Source organism: Felis catus, chromosome B3 (genome assembly GCF_018350175.1).
Source record: "Felis catus isolate Fca126 chromosome B3, F.catus_Fca126_mat1.0, whole genome shotgun sequence".
Taxonomy (NCBI): domain Eukaryota; kingdom Metazoa; phylum Chordata; class Mammalia; order Carnivora; family Felidae; genus Felis; species Felis catus.
The window spans coordinates 40,678,072-40,696,975 of record NC_058373.1 but is presented as its reverse complement, the minus strand read 5'-3'; the positions used below and the strand labels follow the sequence as shown (position 1 = coordinate 40,696,975).

General features: G+C 39.5%; 1 protein-coding gene across 12 annotated transcripts in view; it reads right to left on the bottom strand.

The window, feature by feature from the left end:
• CSNK1G1 (casein kinase 1 gamma 1) overlaps positions 1 to 18,603 on the bottom strand; it is a 163,556-nt gene extending 144,953 nt beyond the window's left edge. For 4 of the 12 annotated variants that reach the window (XM_023255216.2, XM_045059176.1, XM_023255219.2 and 1 more), the window contains exon 1: positions 17,709 to 17,982. The gene's annotated coding sequence lies outside the window, so the exon portion shown is untranslated. Of the gene's footprint in view, positions 1 to 12,960; positions 14,961 to 17,708; positions 17,985 to 18,280 lie in introns of those variants that run through there. The other 8 variants (XM_023255218.2, XM_045059175.1, XM_045059173.1 and 5 more) reach the window with 6 other exon arrangements.
• Positions 18,604 to 18,904: the final 301 nt, after the last annotated feature.

Sequence of the window (18,904 nt, the reverse complement as noted above, 5' to 3'; positions counted from 1 at the left end):
GCAAAACTTCTTCAAAAATGAAAGAAAAATTAATAACATTCCCAGAAAAATAAAAGCTAAGAGTAATCATCACTAGCAGATCTACTCTACATGAAAAAAAAATTTGAGAGAGAGGGCACAAGTGAGCAAGGAGCAGAGACAGAGGGAGAGAGAGAAAGAATCCCACAAGGGGAAGGAGAGGGAGGGAGGGAGGGAGGGAGGGAGAGAGGGAGAAAGCAGAGCTCATGCTCACCCAAAATGGGGCTCAAGGTCATCTGAAGTGGGGCTTGAATTCACGAACTATGAGATCATGACCTGAACCAATCAGATGCTTAACTAATTGAGCCACTCAGGCGCCCCCCCCCCTTCCTTTTTGAGAGAGAGAGGGCACAAGTGAGTGAGGGGCAGAGAGGGTGAGAGCGCTCTATAAGAAATTTAAAAGAGGGTTCTTTAAGGCTGAAATGAAAAAGTACTAGATAGTAACAATCATACAAAGAAATAAAGAACAAAAATAAGGATAGCTACACAAGTTCATATACAAACTACTATTATTGCATCACTGGTTTTTAACTCTTTTTTGGCTTACATGATTTGAAAGAAAAATGCCTGAAGTAATATGTTTTTATAACTAAACATCTATTTAATGGAAACACAGTGTATAAAGATGTAATTCTAACACTAACAAAATGGGGGAGGGGGGTGGGCAGAGCTAAATAGGAGTTTTTGCGTACTGCTAAAACTAAGCTGAGATGTAAATTCAAACCTGACATCATATGACTGAGATGCTAGTTGTAATCCTTAGAGTAACATCAAGAAAACAACTTTTAAATATACAGAAGAAGAAGAAGAAGAAGAAGAAGAAGAAGAAGAAGAAGAAGAAGAAGAAGAAGAAGAAGAAGGAGGAGGAGGAGGAGGAGGGGGAGGAGGGGGAGGAGGAGAGAATAAAGCAGTACACTAGACAAAACAGTAACTAATTGCAAATGAAAGCAGTGATAAAGGACCTGAGAAACAAAAATATATATATATATATAAAACAGAAAATAGCTAAATAGCAGAAATAAGTTCAATATAGCAAAAACTCTCTCCTTTAAGTTCCTTTAAAAGTAAATGGATTAAATTCTTCATTTAAAAGAAAGATTAGTCTAATGGATTAAGATCAATCCAACTAAATGCTGTTTACAAGTCACTGGTTTATATCAAAAGACAAAATAGTAGGGGCGCCTGGGTGGCGCAGTCGGTTAAGCGTCCGACTTCAGCCAGGTCACGATCTCGCGGTCTGTGAGTTCGAGCCCCGCGTCGGGCTCTGGGCTGATGGCTCAGAGCCTGGAGCCTGTTTCTGATTCTGTGTCTCCCTCTCTCTCTGACCCTCCCCCGTTCATGCTCTGTCTCTGTCTCAAAAATAAATAAACGTTGAAAAAAAAAAATTTTTTTAAAAGACAAAATAGTTTAAAAGTAAAAGGATGAAAGCAGATAGACCTATCAATTATAAACATAAACACACCAAACAATAGTTACAAAATATATGAAGCAAAAACTGACAGAATTAAAGGGAGAAATTGACAATACTACCTTAACAATTAAGAGACTTCCACTCCATTATCAACAATAGAACAATCAGACAGAAGATAAATAAGGACATAGAGTATTTGTACAATACTATAAACCAATTAGCCCTAACATATACAGAACATTCCATTTGATAAAGCAGAATACATATTTTTCTCAAATGTACATGGAACATTCTCCAGGAGAGATAATATGTTAGGATACAAAACAAGTTTCAATAAATTTTAAAAGACTGAAAGCATACAAAATATCATTTATGATAAAAGAATGAAACTAGGTATCAATTAACAAAAGAAAAACTGGAAAATTCACAAATAGTAAAAACTGAATAACATCATCTTAAACAACAAATGGTTCAAAGAAGAAATCACAAGGAAAAGTAGAAAATACACAAATTAAAACAAAACACAACACACCAAAACTTATGAAATATAGTGAAAGCAGTGTTAAGAGCCTAGGTTATAGATATAAATGCTTGCATTAGGGACGCCTGGGTGGCTCAGTTAGTTAGGCGACCTACTTCATATCAGGTCATGATCTCACAGTTTGTGAGTTTGAGCCCCGCATTGGGCTTTGTGCTGACAGCTCAGAGCCTGGAGCCTGCTTCAGATTCTGTGTCTCCCCCTCTCTCTATCCCTTCCCTGCTCACGCTCTGTGTCTGTCTCTCAATAATGAATAAACATTAAAAAAAATTTTTTAAATGCCTGCATTAAACAAGAAGATCCCAAATTGACATCCTAAGTTTATACCTCAAAGAACTAGAAAAAGAACAAGCTAACTCCAAAGCTAACAGTAGAAAAGACATCAAAAGGTTAGAGGGGAGATAAAACAGAAAATGAAACAATAAAATCAACATAATCAAAAGCTAATTCTTCGAAAAGATCAGCAACTTGACAAATTTTTAGTTAACGTGACCAAGAAAAAAAGACTTGAATTACTAACTTCAGAATGAAAATGGGGACCATTCTACAGACCTTAAAAATGGAAAGGGTTATAAAAGAAAACTATGAAAAATTGTACACCAATAAGTCAGATAACCTAGATGAAATGGATATGGTCCTATAAACATACAAAGTACCAAAACATTCCAGAAGAAATAGAATATTTGAACGACCTGCGACAAGTAAAGACTGAATCACCAGTCAAAACTTCTCACCCAGAAAAGTCCAGGACTACATGACTTCACTGGTAAATTCTACCAAACATTAAAAAAATAATTAACAATCCTTCTAAAACTCTCTCAAAATCCAGAATAGAATTATTTCCTAACTCATTCTGTGAAGCCAGGATTACCTTGATACCAAAACCAGGTAAAAACATTCCAAGAAAATTACAGACAAATACAATGTAAAAATGTTCAACAAAATACTAGCAAACATAATCCAACAGCATATTAAGAGGATTACACATATGACAAACAGCTTTATTCCAGGTGGGTCAACTGGAAAAATCAATCAATATAATACACCCATTAAGGAGAAAAACCATATGATCATCTCTGTTGATGCAACAACAACAACAAAAAAAATGCATTTCACAAAATCCTACCATGATAAAAACACTCAAACTAGGAAGAGAAAAAAACTTCTTCAACATAAGAAAAAAATGTTATGAAAACCACAGAGTTAGCATACTCAATGGTGAAAGACTGAAAGCTTTGCCCCTGAGATAAGGAACAAGAGCAGAATGCTCTCATTTGCCACTCCTATTCAATGTTGGAATGGAAGTTCTAGCCAGAGCAGTTAGGCAAAAAAAATAATAATATCATTAAAAAAATTTTTTTAAAGGAAGGAAAAAGCCATTCAATTTGGAAAGAGTAAAACTATCTATTACAGATGACAAGTCCTATATAAGAAAACCTAAAGAACATATACACAAAAATTATTAGAGGTAATAAACAAATTCAGCACAAAAGTCAGTTCTATTTCTGTGTACTAGCAATGAAATAAAAAATGAAAAACTTGAAAATGAAATAAAGAAAACAATTCTGGGACATGTGGGTGGCTCAGTCAGTTAAGCGTCCAGCTCTCGATTTCGGCTCCAGTCATGACCTCCTGGTTCGGGAGACTGAGTCTCGAGCTTGGGATTCTCTCCCTCTCTCTCTGCCCCTCCACCACTTGCACTCTCTCTCTCAAAATAAATAAATAAACATTTATTTAAAAAAAAAATTCCATTTATTATGGCATCAAAAAAATATACACCTAGGAATAAATGTCTAAGAAGGTATAAGCATTGTACACTGAAAACTGGAAAAAACTGAAGGAAATGAAAGAAGACCAACATAAATGGAAAGATACCTTGTCCATACATTGGAAGACTTAATATTGTTATGGCAATACAACTCAAACAATGGACAGAGTCAATGCAATCCCTGCCAAAATCTCAATGGCCTTTTTTTCAGAAATAGAAGAGCTGTTTCTAAAAGTCATATAAAGCTTGCCCGTTTCTGCTGACATGTGAAGATCATGGAGCCGTGGTTCTCTTCCTTACAACAAGAAAACTGAAAGACAAGACCTCTTCTTAGATCCACCAGAGAAATGAGGTCACAGGATAAATCACTGTCCTGAAAACTGGAGAGAAAGGAGTACAGGGAGAAACAAAACCTAGGAGCAGAAACCCATGCTGGAGGTATTATTTCTTTTCACAAACCATACATACAAAGACAAAATAGGATGAATATCTAAACTGGTCAAGGCAAAAAACCACCAACCTAGAATTCTCTATCAGTGAAATTATCCTTCAACAGTAGAGGAGAAATAAAGGCTTTCTCAAACAACAACAGAGGGAATGTGTCACCAGCAGACCTGCCTTGCAAGAAATGTCAAAAAAAGTTCTTCAGAAAGAAAATGACAAAGATAAAAAACTTGGATCTAGGAGCATCTGGGTGGTTCAGGTGATTAAATGTCTCTCTTTTTTTTAATTCTTAAAAAATGTTTATTTTATTTATTTTTTTTTTTTTTGAGAGATACAGAGTGAGAGCTGAGGAGGGGCAGAGAGAGAAGGAGACACAGAATCTGAAGCAGGTTCCAGGCACTGAGCTATCAGCACAGAGCCCGACGAGGGGCTTGAACTCCTGAACCATGAGATCACGACCTGAGCTGATGTTGAATGCTTAACCAACTGAGCCACCCAGGCACCCCTAAAAGTCTGACTCTTGATTTCAGCTCAGGTCATGATACCAGGGTTGTGGATCGAGCCCCGCAACAGGCTCTGGACTGCACATGGAGGAGGCTTAAGATGCTCTCCCCTCCCCCACCCCTCTCCTCCACTAGCACTTTCCCTCTCAAAATCAAAAACAAGTAACAAAACTTAGATCTACGAAAAGACCATTGGAGAAGGAATAAATGAAAGTAAATTTTTTTTCTTTTTCTTAATATTTCTAACAGCTAAGTATTGATTCAAAATACCAATAGCAACAATTTATTAGGTGACTACAGCTTGGATAAGTAATCACAAAAATGTTATGAGAGACAGGAAGGAGGAATTGGGACAACTGTTATAAGACACCAACACAAACCATAAAGCAATATAGTGTTATTTAGAAGTAGACTTAGATTAATTATAAATGTATAAGGCAAACTATAAGGCAACCACTAAAAACATTTAAAAATTCATATGTAATTGCAAGGAACAACAAATAGCCAAAACACAATCTTGGAAAATCTTGAAAAACAAAATCAGACTTCTACTTTCTGAAATGATTTTAAAGTCACCACAAAACTACAATAATTAAACCAGTGTGGTAGTGGCACTAGACACATATATAGATCAACAAAATAAGAGTCCAGAAACAAGCCTATTCATCTATGACCAACAGATTTTCAAGAAGAATATGCCAAGGGCATTCACTGGGGAAAGATCCAACAGTATTAGGACAACTGGATACCCACATGCAAAAGAATAAAGCTGAACCTTAACCTCATACTGTAAAACTCGAAATAGATCAAAGATCTAACCATATGAGCTAAAAGTATCACACTCTTAGAAGATAGACAAATGGAGGCGCCTGAGTGGCTCAGTCAGTTAAGCATCTGACTTCAGTTCAGTTCATGATCTTATAGACTGAGCTCTGCATCAGGCTCTCTGCTGTCGGCACAGAACCCGCTTAGCATCCTCTGTCCCCTTTTCTCTCTGCCTTTCCCCCACTCGCTCCCTCCTATCTAAAATAAAGAAAAAAAAAGAAAATTCATTAAAAAAAAAAAGTGGGGCACCTGGATGGCTCAGTCAGTTGAGCAAATAATTCTTGATTTTCGCTCATGTCATGATCCCAGAGTTATGGGGATAAAGCCCAATACAGGCTTCATGCTGAGGGTGGAGCCTGCTTAAAATTCTTCTCTCCCTCTGCCCCTCTCCCCCACTCATACTCTCTCTCTTCTCTAAAATTAAAAAAAAAAAAAATGGGAAAGAAAACTGGTGCAGCCACTCTGGAAAACAGTATGGAGGTTCCTCAAAAAACTAAAAATAGAACTACCCTACAACACAGCAATTGCACTACTAGGCATTTATCCATGGGATACAGGTGTGCTGTTTCGAAGGGAAACATGCACCCCCATGTTTATAGCAGCACTACCAACAATAGTCAAAGTATGGAAAGAGCCCAAATGTCCATCGATGGATGAATGGATAAAGAAGATGCAGTATATATATACATTGGAGTATTACTCGGCAATCAAAAAGAATGAAATCTTGCCATTTGCAACTACGTGGATGGAACTAGAGGGTATTATGCTAAGTGAAATTAGAGAAAAACAAAAATCATATAAATTCACACATATGAGGACTTTAAGAGACAAAACAGATGAACATAAGGGAAGGGAAGCAAATATAAAAGCAGGGAGGGGAACAAAACATAAGAGACTTAACTATGGAGAACAAACAGAGGGTTACTGGAAGGGTTGTGGGAGGGGGGATGGGCTAAATGGGTAAGGAGCATTAAGTAATCTAATCCTGAAATCATTATTGCACTATATGCTAACTTAGATGTAAATTAAAAAAATAAATTAAATTAAAAATAATTAAATAAAATGACTACTTTTACATCACGTGAATTTTACCTCAATAAGTAAAGTAAGTGGGTACTGAAACTAATAACATCTTATGAAAACAATTACCCAAACATGTCAGGTTTTTGTACTATTTCTTACTTATCAACTAAAAATAAAACTGAAATATTTAAAAAAAAATTTTTTTTAATGTTTATTTATTTTTGAGAGAGACAGAGACAAAATGTGAGTGGGTTAGGGGCAGAGAGAGAGGGAGACACAGAATCCGAAGCAGGCTCCAGGCACTGAGCTGTCAGCACAGAGCCCGACGTGGGCTCAAACTCCCCGTGAGCTGTAAGATCATGACCTGAGCCCAAGTCAGACGCTCAACCGACTGAGCCACCCAGGTGCCCCTATTTCTTTTTTTTTAAGTTGTTTTTTTTTCCATAATCTCTACCGTGGGGTTCAAACTCACGAGCCCAAGATCAAGAGCTGCACACTCTTCCAAATGAACCAGCCAGGCACCCCAACACTAAGATATTTGTTTTGTTTTTTTTTTAAAGTATACTTCACACCCAGCATGGGGCCCAAAAAGGGCTTCAACTCACGACCCTGAGATTAAAACCTGAGTGAGGAGCACCTGGGTGACTCAGCTGGTTAAACGTCCAACTTCGGGTCAGGTCATGAATTCGAGGTTCATGCCTGCTTGTGGTTCTCTCTCTCTCTGCCCCTCCCCCACTCACTCTGTTCTCTTAAAATAAGTAAATAAACTTAAAAAAAAAAGATGGGGGCGCCTGGGTGGCGCAGTCGGTTAAGCGTCCGACTTCAGCCAGGTCACGATCTCGCGGTCCGTGAGTTCGAGCCCCGCGTCAGGCTCTGGGCTGATGGCTCAGAGCCTGGAGCCTGTTTCCGATTCTGTGTCTCCCTCTCTCTCTGCCCCTCCCCTGTTCATGCTCTGTCTCTCTCTGTCCCAAAAATAAATAAACGTTGAAAAAAAAAATTCCAAAAAAAAAAAAAAAAAAAGATGCTCCTGACTTTTTTCTAAATCACAATATTTCTCTGGAGACAAGAGTAGTATTATATATAGGGGGCGCCTGGGTGGCTCAGTCAGTTGAGCGTCCGACTTCGGCTCAGGTCATGATCTCACAGTTCCGTGAGTTCGAGCCCCGCGTCGGGCTCTGTGCTGACAGCTTGAGGCCTGGAGCCTGCTTTGGATTCTGTGTCCCCCTCTCTGCTCCTCCCCTGCTCACACTCGGTCTCTCTCTCTCAAAAACAAATAAGGATTAAAACAAAAATTTTTTTAAGAAAGCTTCTCAAACATAATTTATTCACAGACTTATTTACTATAAAATCTAAAAGATTAAAAAAAATTTTTTTTAATGTTTATTTTCGAGAGAGAAAGAGAACAAGCAGGGGAGGGGTAGAGAGAGAGGGAGACACAGAATACGAAGCAGGCTCCAGGCTCCAAGCTGTCAGCACAGGGCCCTCTCTAGGCAGGGCTTGAACCCACGAACCATGAGATCATGACCTGAGCCAAAGTCAGAAGCTTAACCAACTAAGCCACCCAGGTGCCCCTAAAAGCTATTTTTTAAAAGCTGGATGAGGTGGCTAATTTAGACACCATGAGCAAAAAGTTCAAACAAAACCTGAAAACTCAGCTATCCCAAATTACTTCAAATTTTATACCTATAAAGCACAATACAAAAATTTCCTTTAGTTATTTTTCACAATCACTTTTACAAAATAGTTTCAAGTTTTCTGACTTGCCGTGTTACCCAGTGTAAGCACTATTTCCCTTCTGACAGGGACTTCCCTTTGCTATCTGACATTTAGGATTAAAACTTTTCTGAGTCAATCTTCTCCTTTATTTCTTGGTCTCCAGATATTACTAGTTGTTTCTTCAAAAGAGGCTTTAGAGGGGCGCCTGGGTGGCGCAGTCGGTTAAGCGCCCGACTTCAGCCAGGTCGTGATCTCGCGGTCCGTGAGTTCGAGCCCCGCGTCAGGCTCTGGGCTGATGGCTCAGAGCCTGGAGCCTGTTACCGATTCTGTGTCTCCCTCTCTCTCTGCCCCTCCCCCGTTCATGCTCTGTCTCTCTCTGTCCCAAAAATAAAATAAACGTTGAAAAAAAAAAAAAAAGTTTTTAGAGGTTAGAGATGCTTGAACTTGGCATCCTGTGTCTACCACTTACCAACAATGTGAATTTCGGAGCTAGCTATTTTCTTGGCCTCATTGCCCAATCTGTAAAATTGTAGTAATAGCCACACAGCAGTGGTTTGTTGTGAGAAAAAGGAGACAATGTGTCCAAAGCAGTTAGCATACTGCCCATTACATAAACAGTCAAACTGTCATCACTGTTATGACTATTCTGTGTTCTCACCAAAAATTCGCTAGAACAGGCCCTGCCTGATTGTATCATTAGATTATGTCTGTACCTCCTCAGCTGGCTTTCTTCATTCATATCTTTTAGTATCCCAAAGGATTCTGCACATCACCATCAGATTTGCCTTCAGACATACAAACGCATGCTGTTACTCCCCCAGCCTAAAAAACCTTCACTGGGTCCCTACTTATTGCCAACATCAAATCTAACTTCCTCTGCCTGCCTTTCATTACCCTCTATTAACAACTGTTCTCAAACTTTTGTGTACATCTGGAATGTTTGTTAAAATAGATTGGTAGACCCCACCCCTACAGTTTCCAATTCAGTAAGTCTAGAGCAGGCCACAAAATTTGCATTCATAATAAATGTTCAGGTGATGCTAATGGTGCTGGTTGAGGAACCACACTTTGAGAAGTCCTGCTCTTACATATGACCCCATTCTGCCTCCTTAAGCTTATTTTTTCCTACTCCCTAACTGGCCCACACAGCTTTGGATTAGTCTTTTCACAGGCTGCACCCAATTCCCCCTCCCTGCTTAGCTCTACTGCCTGAAAACACTTTCCTGCTTACCCAAATCGTATCTATCTTTTAAACCTGTGGTTCCCAGCACTGCCTGCACATTATAATCACCTGGGAAAGCTTTTTCACAAACTATGGACTCACCACCCCCGAGATTCTGATTCAACTGATTCTGGGAAAAATTTCCCCAAGTGATTCTAAACAGCTGCCAGAGCCAAGATCCACTACTTTACCTTCAATCTGATTTCCATTAGAATTATGAACTGAATGTTCTTCCCTCCTAAGTCCTACAGTATTCCCAGATTATACCAGGTTTGCACCTAATTACTTACGTTGTATTACTCTCAACCTTCCATTTTAAGTCTTGTTTTTCCAAATAAATATTATTATCTTCAATTTCTATATTCCTAAAGCACAAGTATGGTGAATACACAGTGGGAACTCTGTGGTTACTTCTTCATTGATTATGGATTCAAATTAGAAGTCAGAGCTTTAAACTATTTCTAATTTATCCCAATTAGGAAACTATGCTCTCTCTCTCTCTTTCTCTCTTTAAGGGGAGGGAGAAAGAAGAGTAACACTTTAATTTTTTTAACTTTATTTATTTTGAGAGAGACAGAGACAGCTTGAGTGGGAGAGGGGCAGAGAGAGGGAGAGAGAGATGATCCCAAGCAGGCTCTGTGCTGCCAGCACTAAGCCCAACATGGGGCCCGAACTCACAAAACTCTGAGATCATGACCTAGGTCGGACCAAGAGTCGGACTCTGAACCAACTGAGCCACCCAGGCACCCACCTCTTCTCTTTTTTTTTAAACACCGTTTTGCAATAAGCTTACTTTGTTATGGTGATCATTTAACTCTTTCTTTCCCCAATAACTAAATTGGAAAGAAAAATACTAATGTATCAAATGCTGTGGAGAATAAAATGATTAATAGCATCATAAATGGCTTCACAATTGCTTCCTTACAGCAAATAGCCTTTTTTGAATTCATTAAAGACTGTTTCAAAACAGTTAAAGAGAATCAAAGCACACATATTTAAAGATGCTGAAGCTCTGAATAGTTCTATGATTTGTTTTCTCAACAGATGTGCATCCTTCAAGCCCTGAATTTACCAGATGCATATTAAATTAATCCATACTTTTAGTTTTACATAACACTCCACTCTAGCTTTATACAGTACCACATACGGCAGAATTCCACTGTTGCTTTATGACATTAAATATTAACAAATTATCTCCACTGTGCAAAAAAAAAAATACAGTAAGATTCATTTTAATGCAGCCGAACGTGTGCTTACTAAATACAAGCTATAATATCTTTGTTATTTAATTGGCCGATTTCTATCTAAAATGTGAAAAACGACAAATTTGGTCTTAACTAAAGATCCAGTGACACTCAGTACTTTAAGAAATACACACTCAACATTTCAGAAATTAACTAGGAATTCAACCAAAATCTTGAATTCACAACTGTAGTATAGAATTTCTAGAAAAGGTACTTCTTACAAAATCATAATTTCTTCATTCACTAAAATGAATGAACTTGTGTATTATAAAAAAAGATGACTGGACTGGGAGTCTGGAGATACGTGTTCCAGTCTGACTCTTTATAGCTAGATCATCTTGAGTGAGTCACTTAGTCTCCCTGCACTTCAGTAATCTCCACTAAAAAGTGAAAGGGTCTAACTAGACCATCTCTATGTTTTCTTTTAGCTTTATGATCCCATAATCAATGAAAGTCAAGAAACACAAGCATTAACCAGATGGATCCCATTAAAAACAAAGTGAGCTTACACCCTGATTGATTTGGAGAGCATCTATCTCTACAAAGTGTAAGTGCTTTCACACAGATTGTCCCTTGGGTCTATTATTAATTAACTAGGTGAAAAAGCAAATTAAAACCTACCAAATATGGAGTTTTTAAACAGTTTTTGCATCATACCTCAGATAACCAGAATATCTGAAGGTCAAAATACCAATTAAGATTAAGATGCTTTGGATAATGTAAGGTGTCCTCTAAGTCCAGGAAAGGATAGTTAATAAAGCGAACTGAAAGCAAATTCTAGTTAACAAATACAACTTAGAGGGCACTTGGGTGGCTCAGCCAGTTAAGCATCTGACTCTTGATTTTGGCTCAGGTCATGACATCAGGATTTGTGAGATTGAGTCCCATGTCAAGTTCTGGGCTGACAGCAAGGAGCCTGCTTGGGATTCTCTCTGCCAGTCTCCCGTTCACACACATGGTCACTTGCTAGCTAGCTCTCTCTCGCTCTCACTCTCTCTCAAAATAAATAAACATTAAAAAAACAAAAAGCAAAAAACAGGTGCCTGGGTGGGTCAGTCAGTTAAGCGTCAGACTTCAACTCAGGTCATGATCTCACAGTTCATGAGATTGAACCCTGCATTGGACTCTGCAATGACAGAGTAGGGTCTGCTTGGGATTCTCTCTTAGTTCTCTGTCCTTCCCCCCACCCCATACGTGTGTGTATGTGCTCTCTCAAAATATATATATAAAAAACAACAACAACAGATTTTTAGGGTGGTAAAAACTCTTCTATATAAAACTGTGGATACATATTATTATGAGGTTGTTAAAACCCACAGAACTATATGACACAAAGAGTAAACCTTAACGAAACTACAGTTAATGTTATCAATATTGGTACATTAATTGTAACTAATGTACCACACTAACAAGAGATGTTAATAATAGAGGAAATGGAGGGAGTGCAGTTTTGTGGATAAGGAGAGATATGGAACTCTATCTGCTCAATTATTCCGTAAATCTATAACTGTGAAAAAAAATATTTGAATAAAAAAAACTGGGCATCCACATCTCAAACAGTAGACATCACTACTGAAATTTGAGAAAAATTAAAGAAATTAACGTGAAATAAAATCTAATCTAAATCAATTCATATAAATTTAAAAAAATTAATTTCAATCTCCTTGTCTTTTTCCTGGCATTGGTTATATCCCTGCTCACTATCACTTACATGAGAGAGTGACCTCTAGGAAATGGAGAAAAAAATCCAGCTAGGAAGCTGCTTCACCACAGGTATGGTTAGCAATTTGGGATGAAGAATTAAAATGAGATCCAGTGATTATCATGGGTGCACGCGTGCACACGCACACACATTTTCACGTGACTCATTAATACCAGAAGACAAAACGTATTTATAAACTTATTAAGAGGAACATAAATGCATGGTATTTATTCAGAGGCCCATAGTCCTCAACACCCCTTTTTCTAGGTTAGAAAATGTAAGCGAAAGGGGCACCTGGGTGGCAGTCAGTTAAGCGTCTGATTCTTGATAATGGCTCAGGTCATGATCTTGTGGGTCACGGGATTAAGCCTCACATCTGGCTCCATGCTCAGTATGGAGCTTGGGATTTTCTCTCTCCCTCTCTCTCTGTTCCTCCCTTGCTCCTGTTCTCTCTCACATTCAATATAAGTAAACTTAAAAAAAAAAAGAAGTATAATCTATAGAAACCAATGTGGGTCCAATGCTATTGTTCCTTGGAAAATTTACCTGTTATTTTGATGAAGCCATCAAACCACGTTGTTTTGACAGGCTTACCCGGCACCTAGAGGTGTTGGTAGTACCAAGTCCTCTTGGATGGCAAAGGCAATGGCTACCTGTTCACTCAGCTTCTCTGGCCAAGGCAAAATCCAAGAGAATATCCCTTTCCCCAATATGTTTATGCCTCCATTGTGATGGGTTAGCAATTATTGAAGAACAATTCCCATCCCTGACACCCCAGCCCTTGCCATAACTACATTGCACACTTGGAGCTTCTGGTGAGGAACAGACTAAACGATACAGGGGCAGTCCATCAGTGCTCCTACAATACCAGAATATTCCTGCTGCAGATAAAACATGGCTCTCTTCTATCCAGATTGGTCTCTCTTCAGGCCATTTCTAAGATACTACACTGGTACTACTTTATAGTTTCTCAAAGATGCTTGGGTATTTCTGGTCCATGCCAGGTGCCAAGTACTATAACCTAAACAAGTTATGGTCTTTTCCAGCTCAGTAAACCCAAAAGCCTACCCTCAGGATTTATTAAGATCCAAACTGAAAAATGGCAAGTATGTGTCCTATGAAGTGTATGGTGCCATTTAGATGAAAACAATAGCAGCTGGTATATGGTAAGGCCAAACTCCCTGCTGAAAGCCTAAGTTTAAATAGACTTATCACTAAAATGAAAAAATCCTCAGCAGAAACTTCTCTTCTGTAAGTGGCAACATCAAGGACTAAAAAATATTTATTCTGTATCTCCATTACCCAGTTTTTTTAAAGCAACTTCAACCAACAAGTATTTCTGACAAAAATGGTTTATTAAGTCAATGATGACCAAGATACAAGACGCTACTTAATAGTCAGGTAGTTTAAATTACTTTTAACCATTGTCTGTGATCTTTTTGTGTAACTCAATATAAACATGCAAGTTCTATTAGTTATATGTTCACTGATATAGCTGAAATTATATAACCTAAATCTACTGAGGATTTTTAGTTTTGAAAAATAATCTGTTGAATTCAAAGCCATAAAACACGAAGGGGTGAGGGAATAAGGAATCTGAAACAGATGGCATCTGATTTTTTTTTTCCTGAGTCCATCTTGAACACAATCCCAATAATGTCAAAATCCAATTTAGCTCTCCAAATAAGTAATCCACATACTTAAAATGGTAATTCTGAAGTAAATTCACTTTTTCCCCCTCCCAGCGACTCAAAGTTTCTATCTTAGGCAGAAATGAGTAGAGATAAGAAAGATGTTAAAAAGAGAAAAACTATCATTCCACAAATTCTACAGTTCTTTCATGAAAATCTACTTCCACTTATCTAAAGCCATTGAAGCAGTTTCTACCAAGACTGGCGATATTAAAGTTTGTCTACGATATCAGCTGTTTTTTTCTTTATACAGTGATTATTTATCCTTATTAGAGACCAAATCATATCTGCAGAAAGTAATATACTTTAAAATAGGAACAAGCTCTGGAAGAATATTCATTTGGTTTGAGTAAAGCACTGCTTGGCATTTTTAAAACATTTCCACGGTAACTCTTTCACTACTAATTTGGCAGCACTGATAAAATTAACTGTACTTTGTTCCTTACATGATTCTCGTATGTGGTATATAAACCTTCCCAATCTTTCCTCAAACTTTTTGAGATCATCCAAGAGATGTATACTGAAAAGGGTTTAGTCATTTTTAGATTTCCTGACAAGCAAATTTCCTAAAGGACAACTGCAAAGATCCTTGGAATGGCCACATACTTTGAGTAGAAAAGCTCACTGAGAAGTGTCCTAACGGTCTGTATATATCCAGCCATTTTTCAATTTGACCAACATTTATTTGGTGCCTGTTATGTAGCTGCAATGGCAGATAAAATTTAAGATAGTATTTCTACTTCAAAGAGCATGCAATATAGTTAGAGAGTTGGTTTTTTTTTTAATGTTTACTTATTTTTGAGATCATGACCTGAGCCGAAATCAAGAGATGGGCGCTTAACCAACTAAGCCACCCAATGCTCCACAGAGTTCAGAGTTTTATTTAAAAAAAAAAAAAAAAAAAAAAAAAGTTGAACTCTGTGAACAGAGACACGGGAAAGAAATTTATTTGAAAATTTCTCTTAAAATATGTAAAACCTATAAACCACTCTTAAAAATGATAATGAATTACAAACTTTATACCCACTTTCCACACATAAAAAAATCTTATTAAGCAAATGATTTGACTTATACTGAGTATAAAGTACATTTAAAAATTATTAACTACAGCTGACATTACAAAGCAAAATATATTATTTGGTAATCTGATATAATGGGTTACATGTAACTGTATCATTTTAAATCTATAAAGTGATCAACATAAAGACAGTTTCTTTTTTTTTTTTTTAACGTTTATTTATTTTTGAGACAGAGAGAGACAGAGCATGAACAGGGGAGGGGCAGAGAGAGAGAGGGAGACACAGAATCTGAAACAGGCTCCAGGCTCTGAGCTGTCAGCACAGAGCCCGACGCGGGGCTTGAACTCACGGACCATGAGATCATGACCTGAGCCGAAGTCGGACGCTTAACCGACCGAGCCACCCAGGCACCCCGGCATAAAGACAGTTTCTGAGATTTAGTTCTATATTCTCATCATGAAGGCTTTAAAGGCAGAAATTCATTCCATTTTCACTTGTTTTACAGAATTACACATAAGAATTCTATAAGTACTGTTAATAGTTTAAGTCTAATTAAGATGAGTCATGCTACTGATGTTGATGTTAATCTTAAAATCACAACTATTTTCTAGTTTATGCCCCAATTTTAATTCTCTGCAGAGACATATGAACTTAATCAAAATATCTATGTGTTGCACGTATGGAAGTGATGAATTACTATATTGTTCACCTGAAACTAATATAATACTGTATGTTAACTAACTGGAATTAAAAACTTTAAAAACATTTATATACATTATTTTTTCTTAATGTTTATTTGTTTCAGAGAGAGAGTGAGTGAGCAGTGGGAGGGCAGAGAAAGAGGGAGACACAGAATCTGAAGCAGGCTCCAGGCTCTGAAGTGTCAGCACAGAGTCCGACAGAAGGCTCTAACTCATGAACCAAGAGATCATGACCTGAGCCGAAGAGGGCAGCTTAACCGACTGAGGCACCCAGCCTCCCCTGTATATTACTCTTTAAATATCTTTCTATCAATCTACACTAGACACATTACAAATCTGAGAAAAATCTGAGAGAAACAATATTGCTCACTTCAGTAAGTGCATATACTGTCCTTTATTTAGAGTTTAAAGAAACATCTGATCATTGAATTTCCTGCTACTTATGATCAATTTCTAGAAGCCATTGAAAGCCCTGTTGTATACATATGCTTTTGCAATATTATCCATTCACTTCCTGTCTCAAACCTCATTCCACAAAATTGGGCTACCTTGACTGTGTGAGATTAATGATAATAACTGATCTTTCAGTTAGAAGGTGCTTCCATTTGAAGAGAACTGTTCTTTAAATACAACACACACACACACACACACACACACACACACACACACACTCTTAAAATACTGGTAAAATTTTTTACTCATTCTGCTTACGAAGAAACTAAATCTCTGGTAGGTCCCATGACTTGCCCAAGGTCAACAACTAGCCAGTGGCATAGTCTGGGTTCAATCCCAGATTTACCTATCTCAAAGCCAATACTTCCACTTGACCACAATTATCTCCTTAAAAGATTAAGAGACAGGCTCAAAAGCAGAGGATCTAGTCTCTGAACGTTTACCTATCTATTCTGGGACATCTATTACCATAGTACCTACAATTCAGTCGCTAATTGAAATATAAATGAAGAGGGTCTTTCTGCTTCATTTAAACTAGAACAGGCTTACAGGCAGATAAGAGATTGGAAAAAGAGGCTTGCCTCAACATGTCTCGCCTAGACCTCTATATCTATATAGTTCCCCCAACCTATTTTTTACAAACATGCATATCTACCAAACAAGGCTATACCCGACTAGCCTGTAGTTTGGTGCTTTTCCGTACTGCACTTTTCTAAGACAATTTATACCAGATTCAATATCGAGCTGGGATACCTGGTTAAATATGCCATTCTGGCACTTTCCAAACATTTGAAGTATCATTTAGGGGCAACGAACCCAGTTCCACCCTCTCATATAGGCTGTGATGTTTGCCCACTTGGGGGTACCCTCCGATAAGGACTCTGGGGCGGGCGAGAGAGCAGTAAAGGAAGAAGTGGAGGAAGCACACGGAAGTTGGGTGGAGAGAGGTCTCCTTACCCACTCTTCTGCCCTAGCTCAGCCAAGGGCGGCTCCCCGCGGTGCCCAGCCGACTAACAACCCCCCACAACCCTGAAAGCCGTGCTCCGTTTCAGGAGGGTAGGCAAGGGAAGCAAGGAATTGCCCTAACCACTCTGACGAGGTCCATGCTCCCCTTTTGGCCCGAGGATGCTCCCCCTTTCAGAGCGAATCCTCCAGGGGGCAAACTCCCGGTCCACTCCGGCCGAACTCTGCATCCGAGGAGGCGCCTCCTCCACAACCTCGAGCTGGCCACCCGACACTCTCTGCCAGCGGGGTCCCCCAAACCCTCCATTCCACCCCCGCTAGCCGCCACACACACGCCGGCCTGCGCCCCACCCAGGATCTCCGCCGGCCCCCTCCCCAACCCGGAGAAGGGCCCCCCACCAGCCCCTACAGACACGCACACCCTCAGGCTCCTGCCTCCCGGACCCCATCGAAGCCGGAGTGAGTACCTGGTCCGGCGGTACTCAGAGGCGCAGAAGGGGCGGGCGCGGTTCCCTCCCAGAGGCTCCGAGTGCTTCTCTACCCACCCGCAGCGGTGGCTCCTCTCTTTCCCAGGAGCAGGAGGGAGGAGAGGTGCGGGAGGGGAGGGGGAAAGCGAGGAGCCGAGGGGCTATAGAAGCCGAGCCGGAACCACTAGTGCTGGCCCCACCCTCGGCCGGGCGCAGAGTACCCTGGCGCTCCCGATAGGACGAACTTAAAGCAGGCAGTGAGAAATGGACACCATCACTTCCGGGTTATCCAGGCTACGGCCCCTCCCTAGCAACCGCGTGGGGTTGCTAAGCGGAAGTACCTTCAAAGACAACCACCCCCCTTTCTTTTGGGACTACCAGAAGGTAGCTAGGAGCGGGTGCTCATCTTTGGCGACACCCTTTTACCTTTTGCTCCTGGTCTTAGACGAGACACACTCTTAGCTACCAGAGACACGCAGCCCAACTTGCTTTTCCCTTCAGCTGCGGCACCCCCCGCCAATCTCCAGCCACTGTATACACCTGCTCCCTCCCGCCCTGAGTCCCAGGCCGACCTATTGGCTCTTCCTAAGGCTCTGTCTGGTCCCTTGTAGGAGTTATTTTCTGGCGATTTAGCAAGCATCTCCCTCTTGTGGATTTTCAGTTATGTTTCAACTGGGTTTTAAAAAATCTTCAATGCTACGAAAGCTTTTTCAGGCACTTGGTTCTCCTGTGACAGCCTCTGAAACCGAATGGTGAGAAAAGTTTTGTCTTCACCTCTCTTCTGTGACGATTGCACACGTTTGTGTACGATCTGGAAATAACCTCGCTTAAATGGAGGAAAAACAACGATTGGCTATCAATCGAGTAGAATAATTCTGATCCTTAAAAATGAGAAAAGGTCAAAAGAAGCCAGTAATCAAACTGGGAAAGGAGGAAGACGTTTAATCCTCCACTCAAAATAAACTTTCATACCTACACTGTGGAGAAGGAAAATGTTAGGAGACCTCATTTATTCTTCTGTCAGGGTGATCTGGGTTTTGAAAGTATTTGAGGAAACTATGGGCTCTCATGAAACCCAATATGATTAATCATATCTTTAGAAAATTGACCCGTAACAGGGGTGTGTTGAGGTGGTTTAGTGGGTTAAGCATCTGACTTCCGCTCAGGTCGTGACCTCACAGTTTGAGTTCCAGACC